Source organism: Arachis hypogaea, chromosome 19 (genome assembly GCF_003086295.3).
Source record: "Arachis hypogaea cultivar Tifrunner chromosome 19, arahy.Tifrunner.gnm2.J5K5, whole genome shotgun sequence".
In the NCBI taxonomy this organism is placed as follows: Eukaryota; Viridiplantae; Streptophyta; class Magnoliopsida; order Fabales; family Fabaceae; genus Arachis; species Arachis hypogaea.
The window spans coordinates 36,463,244-36,473,229 of NC_092054.1; the positions used below are offsets into that span (position 1 = coordinate 36,463,244).

The following is a 9,986-nucleotide window of genomic DNA, read 5'->3' on the forward strand; positions in this document are numbered from 1 at the left end:
TAAAATTGCTCAATCCTTCAATCCCTGTGGGATCGACCTCACTCCCGTGAGTTTTTATTACTTGATGCGACCCGGTACACTTGCCGGTTAGATTTGTGTATTTTGGGAGAAATTCATTTTTCCACCAAAATACTCATCAAGTTTTTGGCGCCGTTGCCGGGGATTGATTAGATTGACAATGATTAAGTGAGGTGGTGATCTAGATCAAGCACTTTCTCTTTATTTTTATCTAATTTCGACTAACCCACTAACTGTTTGAATTTTTGCCTGAGATGACTGAAACTTCGCTTTAGCAACAAAGTGAAGTTTTCCGGAAAATTTCTGGCTCTATGCAATGCTCTTGCTTACACAAGAGAAGCAATTTCTGCCACTAATCTCCCAAGTCCATCAACTGTTTGATACTTTGTGCCAGCTAACCTTCTGAATCACATTCTGAACTTGAAAATATTCAATCATCACTTGAATTTTTGTGACTGTGCAGATCATGGAGGGGAACTCAACAAATTCTAGCAATCATGAGAGTAATATCCCCACCTTGGATGATAATGTAACCCATAGTTCGAAGCAACTATCCATAGCCATGAATGATGTTGCCCAATGGTTTGAAGCTTTTCCACAAGGAAGCATTATCGGATGGGAAGAACTGATGAATGGGCTCCTAGTCAAATTGAACCCATCACAAAGAATTGTTAAGCTAGAGGCAGAAGTGCATCCATTCACACAAGAGAAAGAAATTGAAGGTGCTCGTGCAGTAATAAGCCAAAACAAGCAGATACATCAGCAGACTCTACAACAACTGGACATTATGGCTAGGAAAATCACTGAGTTGAGACATGCTGTAATACATACATACAACCTGACTCAAGGCTCATATGGGAGTAATCAAGCTGAACACAGTTTTGGGGTCATTAACCATGAGCAACTACAATCTCCAAGCAATCACTCTAGCATGCTCCAACACAGGCCTCAGAATGATGTGTACAATCCACCTTGGAGAATTCATTCTAATGGGAGGGGGGTTGAGAACCAAAACCAAAAACCAAGGGACTTCAGCTGCAACAATCCCAGCTTCAAAAACCAACTTAAAGCACACCCCTACAACAACAATCACACACATTTCCAACCCCGTCCTACCTCACCATTCACTCAAAATGACCTTCATCAACCACCACAATTGACACAGCCACAACCACTTCCAACCTTTCAAAGAATCTATATTCTAGAAATGCTGATGGAGAGGTCCATAAAAATTCAAGAAATGATGGTAATAGAGCAGGAAGAAATAAAGAAACATCAAGAGATGATAAGCAAGAACCAGGAGGCTTCACTCAGAAGACTTGAAAGGCAGATGGAACAACTTGTTCAAAACCTTGCTGAATTGAGTGAGAAGGAGGGGACTCTGAACCCAAAGAGCCATGAAAAGGATGCTGTGTTGAAAGAGAAGGGAGTCATGGAGGAAAGTAAGAGGGCTATGGAAAGAGAAACAGAGGGAAGGAAGCCCATAGCGAGAGGAGGAAACCTAAGGCAACAGAAGCCTCAACTTCCATGAGCACAGAGTGAAGGATGTCAAGTTAGTGACAATAAAAGAACGCTTGTTGGGAGGCAACCCAACCGGAGGTAACTATCTTTTCATATCTATTTTAATAAAAAGGTTAATTAGTTTTATCTATAATGCAAGAAGCTAAGTTTGGTGTTGCACACCAAAACAATCTAAAGGAGAATGCAGGATTCTAAGTTTGGTGTTTCACCAAATTCTCATTATAAAACACATTCTCACTCTCCGCATAATGCTGGCTTCAAGCATGTTGGATGAACTAGTTAACTATTCTGCTGTTTCCTAGTTTTCAGTTTTATTGCTTTTGAAAAAGAAGAAGAAAAGAAAAAAGTTATTACACATGGTTAATTTGATGCATGAAACCCATCGGCAAGGTACTAAGTTTGGTGTTCTCACACCAAAGTAAGTTCAAAAGCCCATAAATAAATCAGCCAGACTAACCATTGTTTCCAAGTGCTTGGGGAACAAGCAACTTTCAATATCATTGCAGAGGTCCATACAAGCTTTTGGAAGGATTAAGAATCTTCAATCAAAGAAACAAAAGATGAACCTAAAGGCCAGCAATGATGATGATGAGAAGAAGGAAAGCAAGCGAACTCCAAAAGGTTGTATTGTTAAGTGATTATCTTACATCAAGCACTGATATGATTGAGAGTGGTTTAGTTTCCCTGATTATCTGTCTGCATAGCATAGTTTTCCTGTAATTCAATAAGCAAGATGCTTGATTATTCACAATATTTTTCTCTTCAAAACTTGTTTGTACTCAATGATTCAAGAATTGCATCACATGAAAGTTCTTTGAAAAGAAGGATTGAGGAATTAAACAATTTTGAGGCAAGCAAAAGATTAGGAGAAGTGGTGGTTCTAGTTGTATGATTATGTATTGAGGTTGCATGCTTGTGAAAACTTGCATGGGAGCTCATAGGCAGGACATGAAGTTCAAAGAAGTATTGTGGAGATTCTCAAAAATTTATTGATCCAAGAAGCAGCAAACAAAACAAAAGAAAGAAAAGAAAATACAAAGACAAAAAGAACATGGCCCAAGGCTCTGAGCATCAATTACTAGGCAGAAAAGAAAGAAGAAACAATGACTCAAAGAGTTGTTAGCCTAGTAAAATGCTTGTGGTTGAGTTGTGTCAAAGAAAGAGGCTTGAGCAAATAAATCCTTAGGGGTGCTTTAACACCCAATACCTTAAAACCAACTGGTTTAGGAGTATTGATTGAAAGCTTAATTAAAAAGCCGCTTTGAGACATGATACTTAGAGTCGAGGCCAAAGCACAGAAACTATAAGCTGCTTCAAGGTGATTCATATAAAGAGATCTCCATGATACCATTTGGATGAAAATCCTAAGACCTAAGACTCCCAATATGTGAGGACTAGTAAGCACTGAAGCCCTTGCAAGAGCACATGATTTAGAGTTCACCCCACTGTACCTGATCACTTCACTCACTGGACTTTACAAGTTATTCTTCAATCCATCTTAATTGAAAGAACCTTGGAGCATAAATTTATTTCTTGCTTGGGGACAAGCAAGCTTTAAGTTTGGTGTTGTGATGACAAGTCATCTTAGCCTATTTTAACTAGTCTTTCTCTTTTGTTTTCATTAGAATTATGCACTTTCTTGAGCTACAAGCAAGCCAATTAGGTAGATTTTCATGTTTCCTTTGATTGAATCAACCATGTATGAATTCATGCTGTTTCATGAGGTTTTATACTATAATTGTCACATATTATGAAAGAATGAATATCTCATGATTTTAAGCATAGCTTTGATGTGTTTGGTTGATTAATGATAGGTGAAGAAAGCTTGGAGAAAGGTTGAAGCAAGAAGGAATAGCTAGGAGTAAAGAGAAGACAATGGAATAAGTGAAATTGAACCAGGAAGCAAAAAGCTGGACCTAAAGTTAGCCTCAAACTTTTGCACAAACTTTTGGGTGAAAAGTTAGCCCCAACGTTAGCCCCTAACTTTTGGGCTAACGTTGGAACTTGAAAATCATTCCCTGGGTACCAAAAGTTTGCGCCAACGTTAGCCCCTAACTTTGAGGCTAACGTTGGCACATGAAAATCACCCCTGGGCACCAAAAGTTTGCGCCAACGTTAGCCCCTAACTTTGAGGCTAACGTTGGCATGAGAAAAACACTCCCTGGGCACCAAAAGTTTGCGCCAACGTTAGCCCCTAACTTTGAGGCTAACGTTGGCACATGAAAATTACAAGGGGAGGAGCAAAAGTTTGCGCCAACGTTAGCCCCTAACTTTTGGGCTAACGTTGGCGCCCCAAGTGCACCAAGGAAGGCCAACGTTGGTGCAAAAGTTAGACCCCTAACTTTTGCACCAACGTGAGTATCAGCAAATTATGTTAGCTGATATGAAAAGTTGGACCAAAAGTTAGACCCTAACTTTTGCTCCAACTTTTGGTCCAACTTTTGCAAAACTCCAACCCGGTTCAACTGGTTCACTTTGGTTCTTCTCCAAACTTCAAGAGCAATCAATCAAGGCCTCTTTCAACCCAATTCCACCAAGAGCAAAAGCCAACTCAAGGCTTGAAGATCATTTGAAGAAAGTGTATAAATAGGATAGAATTCAAGTTCTTCGGGGAGCTTTTCTTTGGAATTTTCATAATAGTTTTCGGAGAGCTTTGGATATTGAGTGATCTTTAATTTCTTTGTCTTGGGGAAAGAGAATTCACTTCTCTTCCTCTTAGTTTTATTGCTTTCAATTTCTATTACAATTGTCTTGGATCTTGGGTTGAAGAATTGAAGAAATTCTGTTTCAATCTCATCCTTGGATCTCTCTGTTTATTTACTGCTTAATTGAATTTCAGTTTGGGTTAATTGTTCTTCATCTACTTTCTTTGCAATTTACTTTTCCCTTGCAATTGTTCTTGTTGGATCAAGGAAGGTAGTGAGATCTAGACCTGGTTTTCTAGTCTCTGGACCCCTGAGATCTGAAATTCCAATTTACATTCTGTTTTTGCTTTTCATGTTCATTTACTTGTTTTGCTTCAGATCCGATTCAACCCAAACACTCTTTTACTTTTCTATTTGATGCAATTTACTTTTCCTTGTTTAAATTATGCAAATCCAATCCCCAATTCCCTTTACAATTCCAGCCGTTTACATTTCTTGCACTTTAAGATTCCGCAATTTACATTTCTTGCATTCTAAGTTTTCTGCCATTTAATTTCTTGTTCTTTAAGATTCAGCACTTTAATTCCCTGTTCTCTTTAATTCCATGCAATTTAATTTCTGCAAATCACAAAACACTCAACCAAATCTTGATTCGCTTGACTAAATTAACCACTAAGCTAAAATTCCTCAATCCTTCAATCCCTGTGGGATCGACCTCACTCCCATGAGTTTTTATTACTTGATGCGACCCGGTACACTTGCCGGTTAGATTTGTGTGTTTTAGGAGAAATTCATTTTTCCACCAAAATACTCATCAGTAGGTAGGGATCCTGTGGGGTCCACAGATCCTGAGGTGTCAAGGATAGCTCATCCCTGCACCGAGTCGCGTGCAAAAATGCCCTTTCTGCCAATTCTGGCGTTAAACGCCGGGCTGCTGCCCTTTTCTGGCGTTTAACGCCAGCTCCTTGCCCATTCGTGGTGTTAAACGCCAGTCTGGTACCCCTTTCTGGCGTTTAACGCCAGAAAGGGGTACCAGACTGGGCGTTAAACGCCCATTTGCTGCCCTTACTGGCGTTTAAACGCCAGCAAGCTTTTCCTCCAGGGTGTGCTATTTTTTCTCTGTTTTTCATTCTATTTTTGCTTTTTCAATTGCTTTTGTGACTTCACATGATCATCAACCTACAGAAAACATAAAATAACAATGGAAAATAGATAGATATAACATTGGGTTGCCTCCCAACAAGCGCTTCTTTAATGTTAGTAGCTTGATAGTGGGCTCTCATGGAGCCTCACAGATGTTCAGAGAAATGTTGGAACCTCCCAACACCAAACTTAGAGTTTGAATGTGGGGGTTCAATACCAAACTTAGAGTTTGGTTGTGGTCTCCCAACACCAAACTTAGAGTTTGACTGTGGGGGCTCTGTTTGACTCTGTTTTGAGAGAAGCTCTTCATGCTTCCTCTCCATGGTTACAGAGGGATATCCTTGAGCCTTAAACACAAGGGATTCTTCATTCACTTGAATTGTCAATTCTCCTCTGTCAGCATCAATCACAGCCTTTGCTGTGGCTAGGAAGGGTCTACCAAGGATGATGGATTCATCCATGCACTTCCCAGTCTCTAGGACTATGAAATCAGTAGGGATGTAGTGGTCTTCAACCTTTACCAAGACATCCTCTACAAGTCCATAAGCCTATTTTCTTGAATTGTCTGCCACCTCTAGTGAGATTCTTGCAGCTTGTACCTCAAAGATCCCTAGCTTATTACAGAGAGAGGCATGAGGTTTACACTTGACCCTAGGTCACACAGAGCCTTCTCAAAGGTCATGGTGCCTATGGTACAAGGTATTGAGAACTTTCCAGGATCCTGTCTCTTTTGAGGTAATCTCTGCCTAGTCAAGTCATCCAGTTCTTTGGTGAGCAAAGGGGGTTCATCCTCCCAAGTCTCATTACCAAATAACTTGTCATTTAGCTTCATGATTGCTCCAAGGTACTTAGCAACTTGCTCTTCAGTGACATCTTCATCCTCTTCAGAGGAGGAATACTCATCAGAACTCATGAATGGCAGAAGTAAATCCAATGGAATCTCTATGGTCTTAGTGTGAGCCTCAGATTTCCATGGTTCCTCATTAGGGAACTCATTGGAGGCCAGTGGACGTCCATTGAGGTCTTCCTCAGTGGTGATCACTGCCTCTTCCTCCTCTCTAAATTCGGCCATGTTGATTGTGTTTATGGCCTTGCACTCTCCTTTTGGGTTCTCTTCTGTATTGCTTGGAAGAGTACTAGGAGGTAGTTCAGTAACTTTCTTGCTCAGCTGACCCACTTGTGCTTCCAAATTTCTAATGGAGGACCTTGTTTCAGTCATGAAACTCTGAGTGGTTTTAATTAGATCAGAGACCATGGTTGCTAAGTCAGAGTGGTTCTGCTTAGAGTTCTCTGTCTGCTGCTGAGAAGATGATGGAAAAGGCTTGCCATTGCTAAACCTGTTTCTTCCACTATTGTTGTTGTTGAAGCCTTGTTGAGGCCTCTATTGGTCCTTCCATGAGAGATTTGGATGGTTTCTCCATGAAGGATTGTAGGTGTTTCCATAGGGTTCACCCATGTAATTCACCTCTTCCATTGATGGGTTCTCAGGATCATAGGCTTCTTCTTCAGATGAAGCGTCCTTAGTACTGCCTGGTGCAACTTGCATTCCAGACAGACTTTGAGAAATCATATTGACTTGCTGAGTCAGTATTTTGTTCTGAGCTAATATGGCATTCAGAGTATCAATCTCAAGAACTCCTTTCTTCTGACTTGTCCCATTATTCACAGGATTCCTCTCAGAAGTGTACATGAATTGGTTATTTGCAACCATTTCAATGAGTTCCTGAGCTTCTGCAGGCGTCTTCTTCAGATGAAGAGATCCTCCAGCAGAGCTGTCCAATGACATCTTGGACAGTTCAGACAGACCATCATAGAAGATACCTATGATGCTCTATTCAGAAAGCATGTCAGAAGGACACTTTCTGATCAATTGTTTGTATCTTTCCCAAGCTTCATAGAGGGATTCACCTTCCTTCTGTCTGAAGGTTTGGACTTCCACTCTAAGCTTACTCAATTTTTGAGGTGGAAAGAACTTTGCCAAGAAGGCATTGACTAGCTTTTCCCAGGCTTTCCTTAGGTTGTGAATCCAACCATATCCTAGCTCTGTCTCTTATAGCAAAAGGGAATAGCATAAGTTTATAGACCTCAGGGTCAATCCCATTGGTCTTGACAGTGTCACAGATTTGCAAGAATTCAGCTAAGAACTGATGAGGATCTTCCAATGGAAGTCCATGAAACTTGCAATTCTGTTGTATTAGAGAAACTAATTGAGGCTTAAGCTCAAAGTTGTTTGCTCCAATGGTAGGGATTGAGATGCTTCTCCCATAGAAATCAGGAGTAGGTGCAGTAAAGTCACCAAGCACCTTCCTTGCATTGTTGGCATTGTTGTTGTTTTCGGCTGCCATATCTTCTTCTAGTTTGAAGATTTCTGTTAGGTCCTCTCCAGAGAGTTGTGCCTTAGCTTCTCTTAGCTTTCGCTTTAAGGTTCTTTCAGGTTCAGGATCAGCTTGAACAAATATGTCTTTATCTTTGTTCCTGCTCATATGAAAGAGAAGAGAACAAGAAAGTAGGGAATCCTCTATGTCACAGTATAGAGATTCCTTGAGGTGTCAGAGGAAAAGAAGAATAGAAGGAGGAGGTATAAGAATTCGAACTTATTAAGAGAGATAAAATTCGAATTATTGATAATGGAGGAGTGTTAGTCCTTAAATAGAAGGATGTGAGAAGAGGGGAAGAATTTTCGAAAATTAATTAAAAGATTTTAAAAAGAAATTTGAAAATTTGATTGAGATTTTCGAAAACTAAGATTGGGAAAGAACTAAAGTGATTTTTGAAAAAGATTTTGAAATTAGAAAAAGATATGATTGAAAAAATTAATTTTGAAAAAGATGTGATTGAAAAGATATGATTGAAAATCAATTTAGAAAAAGAAAATTTTTAAAATTAAAGTTGATTACTTGACTATCAAGAAGTTAAAAGATATGATTCTAAAATTTAAAATTTGATCCTTTCTTAATAGGCAAGTAACAACTTGAAAATTTTTGAAGTAAATCTTGAATTGAAGCAAGGATTTTTGAAAATGGTAAAAATAGATATAAAATGGAAAGAAATTGATTTTGAAAGAGATATGATTGAAAAGATATGATTTGAAAAAGATTTGATTTTAAAAAAATGAAAATTTGAAAAAAAAATGTGAATTAAAAACAAAATCTTCCCTCTAGTGTCATCCTGGCGTTAAACGCCCAGAATGGTGCCCATTCTGGCGTTTAACGCCCAAATCTCTACCTTTTTGGGCGTTAAATGCCCAGCCAGGTACCCTGGCTGGCGTTTAAATGCCAGTTTTCCTTCTTCACTGGGCATTTTGAACGCCCAGCTTTTTCTGTTTGATTCCTCTGCTGAATGTTCTGAATCTTCAATTCTCTGTATTGTTGACTTGAAAAGACATAGTTTTGAAAAATATTTTTGAATTTTTCGATGATGAGAAACAATAAAAATGCAACTAAGATCAAATAAACAATGCATGCAGGACACCAAACTTAAAAATTTTCATATAGGAGACACTAACAAATTGAGAATGCATATGAGAAACAACAAAACACACTAAACAAGAGAATTTAAAGATCAGAGCAAGGAAATCATCAAGAACAACTTGAAGATAAATGAAGACACATGCATGTAATTTTTGAAAAATGCAAGAAAAATAGAAACATGCAATTGACACCAAACTTAAAAATTAATACTAGACTCAAACAAGAAACATAAAATATTTTTGGTTTTTATGGTTTTATAAATTTTTTTGTGATTTTCGAGAATTAGATAGAGAAGAAAATAAAGAGAATCAAAACTTTTAATAAGAATTCCAGGAATCATTGCAATGCTAGTCTAAGACTCCGGTCCAGGAATTAGACATGGCTTACTAGCCAGCCAAGCTTTCAATGAAAGCTCTGGTCCAAAACACTAGACATGGCCAATGGCCAGCCAAGCTTTAGCAGATCATTGCTTTCAACAGCAAAATTGATAGAAATCAACAAGCTCTTGTGATGATAAGTTGAAACCTCGGTCCAAAAGATTAGACATGGCTTCTCAGCCAGCCAGACTTCAACAAATAATCATGAAACTCTAGAATTCATTCTTAAAAACTCTGACGAACAAAATAGAAAATCTTTTTGTATTTTTGAAAAAAATTTTTCGAAAAATAAAAAGGAAAAGTACCTAATCTAAGCAACAAGATGAACCGTCAGTTGTCCAAACTCTAACAATCTCCGGCAACGGCGCCAAAAACTTGGTGCACGAAATTGTGATCATCAACAATGGCACCAAAGACTTGGAGCTCTCAAACGTGAATCATACTTTGTCACAATTCCGCACAACTAACCAGCAAGTGCACTGGGTCGTCCAAGTAATAAACCTTACGCGAGTAAAGGTCGATCCCATGGAGATTGTTGGTATGAAGCAAGCTATGGTCATCTTGTAAATCTCAGTCAGGCGGATTCAAATGGTTATGGATGATGAATGATTAAAAGATAAATAAAACATAAAATAAAGATAAAATAAAGATAGAGATACTTATGTAATTCATTGCTGAGAATTTCAGATAAGCGTATGAAGATGCTTTGTCCCTTCCGTCTCTCTGCTTTCCTACTGTCTTCATCCAATCCTTCTTACTCCTTTCCATGGCAAGCTGTATGTTGGGCATCACCGTTGTCAGTGGCTACAATC

General features: G+C 38.8%; 1 non-coding gene across 1 annotated transcript; it reads left to right on the forward strand.

Moving 5' to 3' along the window:
* The first annotated feature begins 7,167 nt into the window (after positions 1–7,167).
* Positions 7,168–7,275, forward strand: LOC112781250 (small nucleolar RNA R71). The gene has a single exon (XR_003192037.1). It is a non-coding gene; the product is annotated as a small nucleolar RNA R71 (small nucleolar RNA).
* The last annotated feature ends 2,711 nt before the right edge of the window (positions 7,276–9,986 follow it).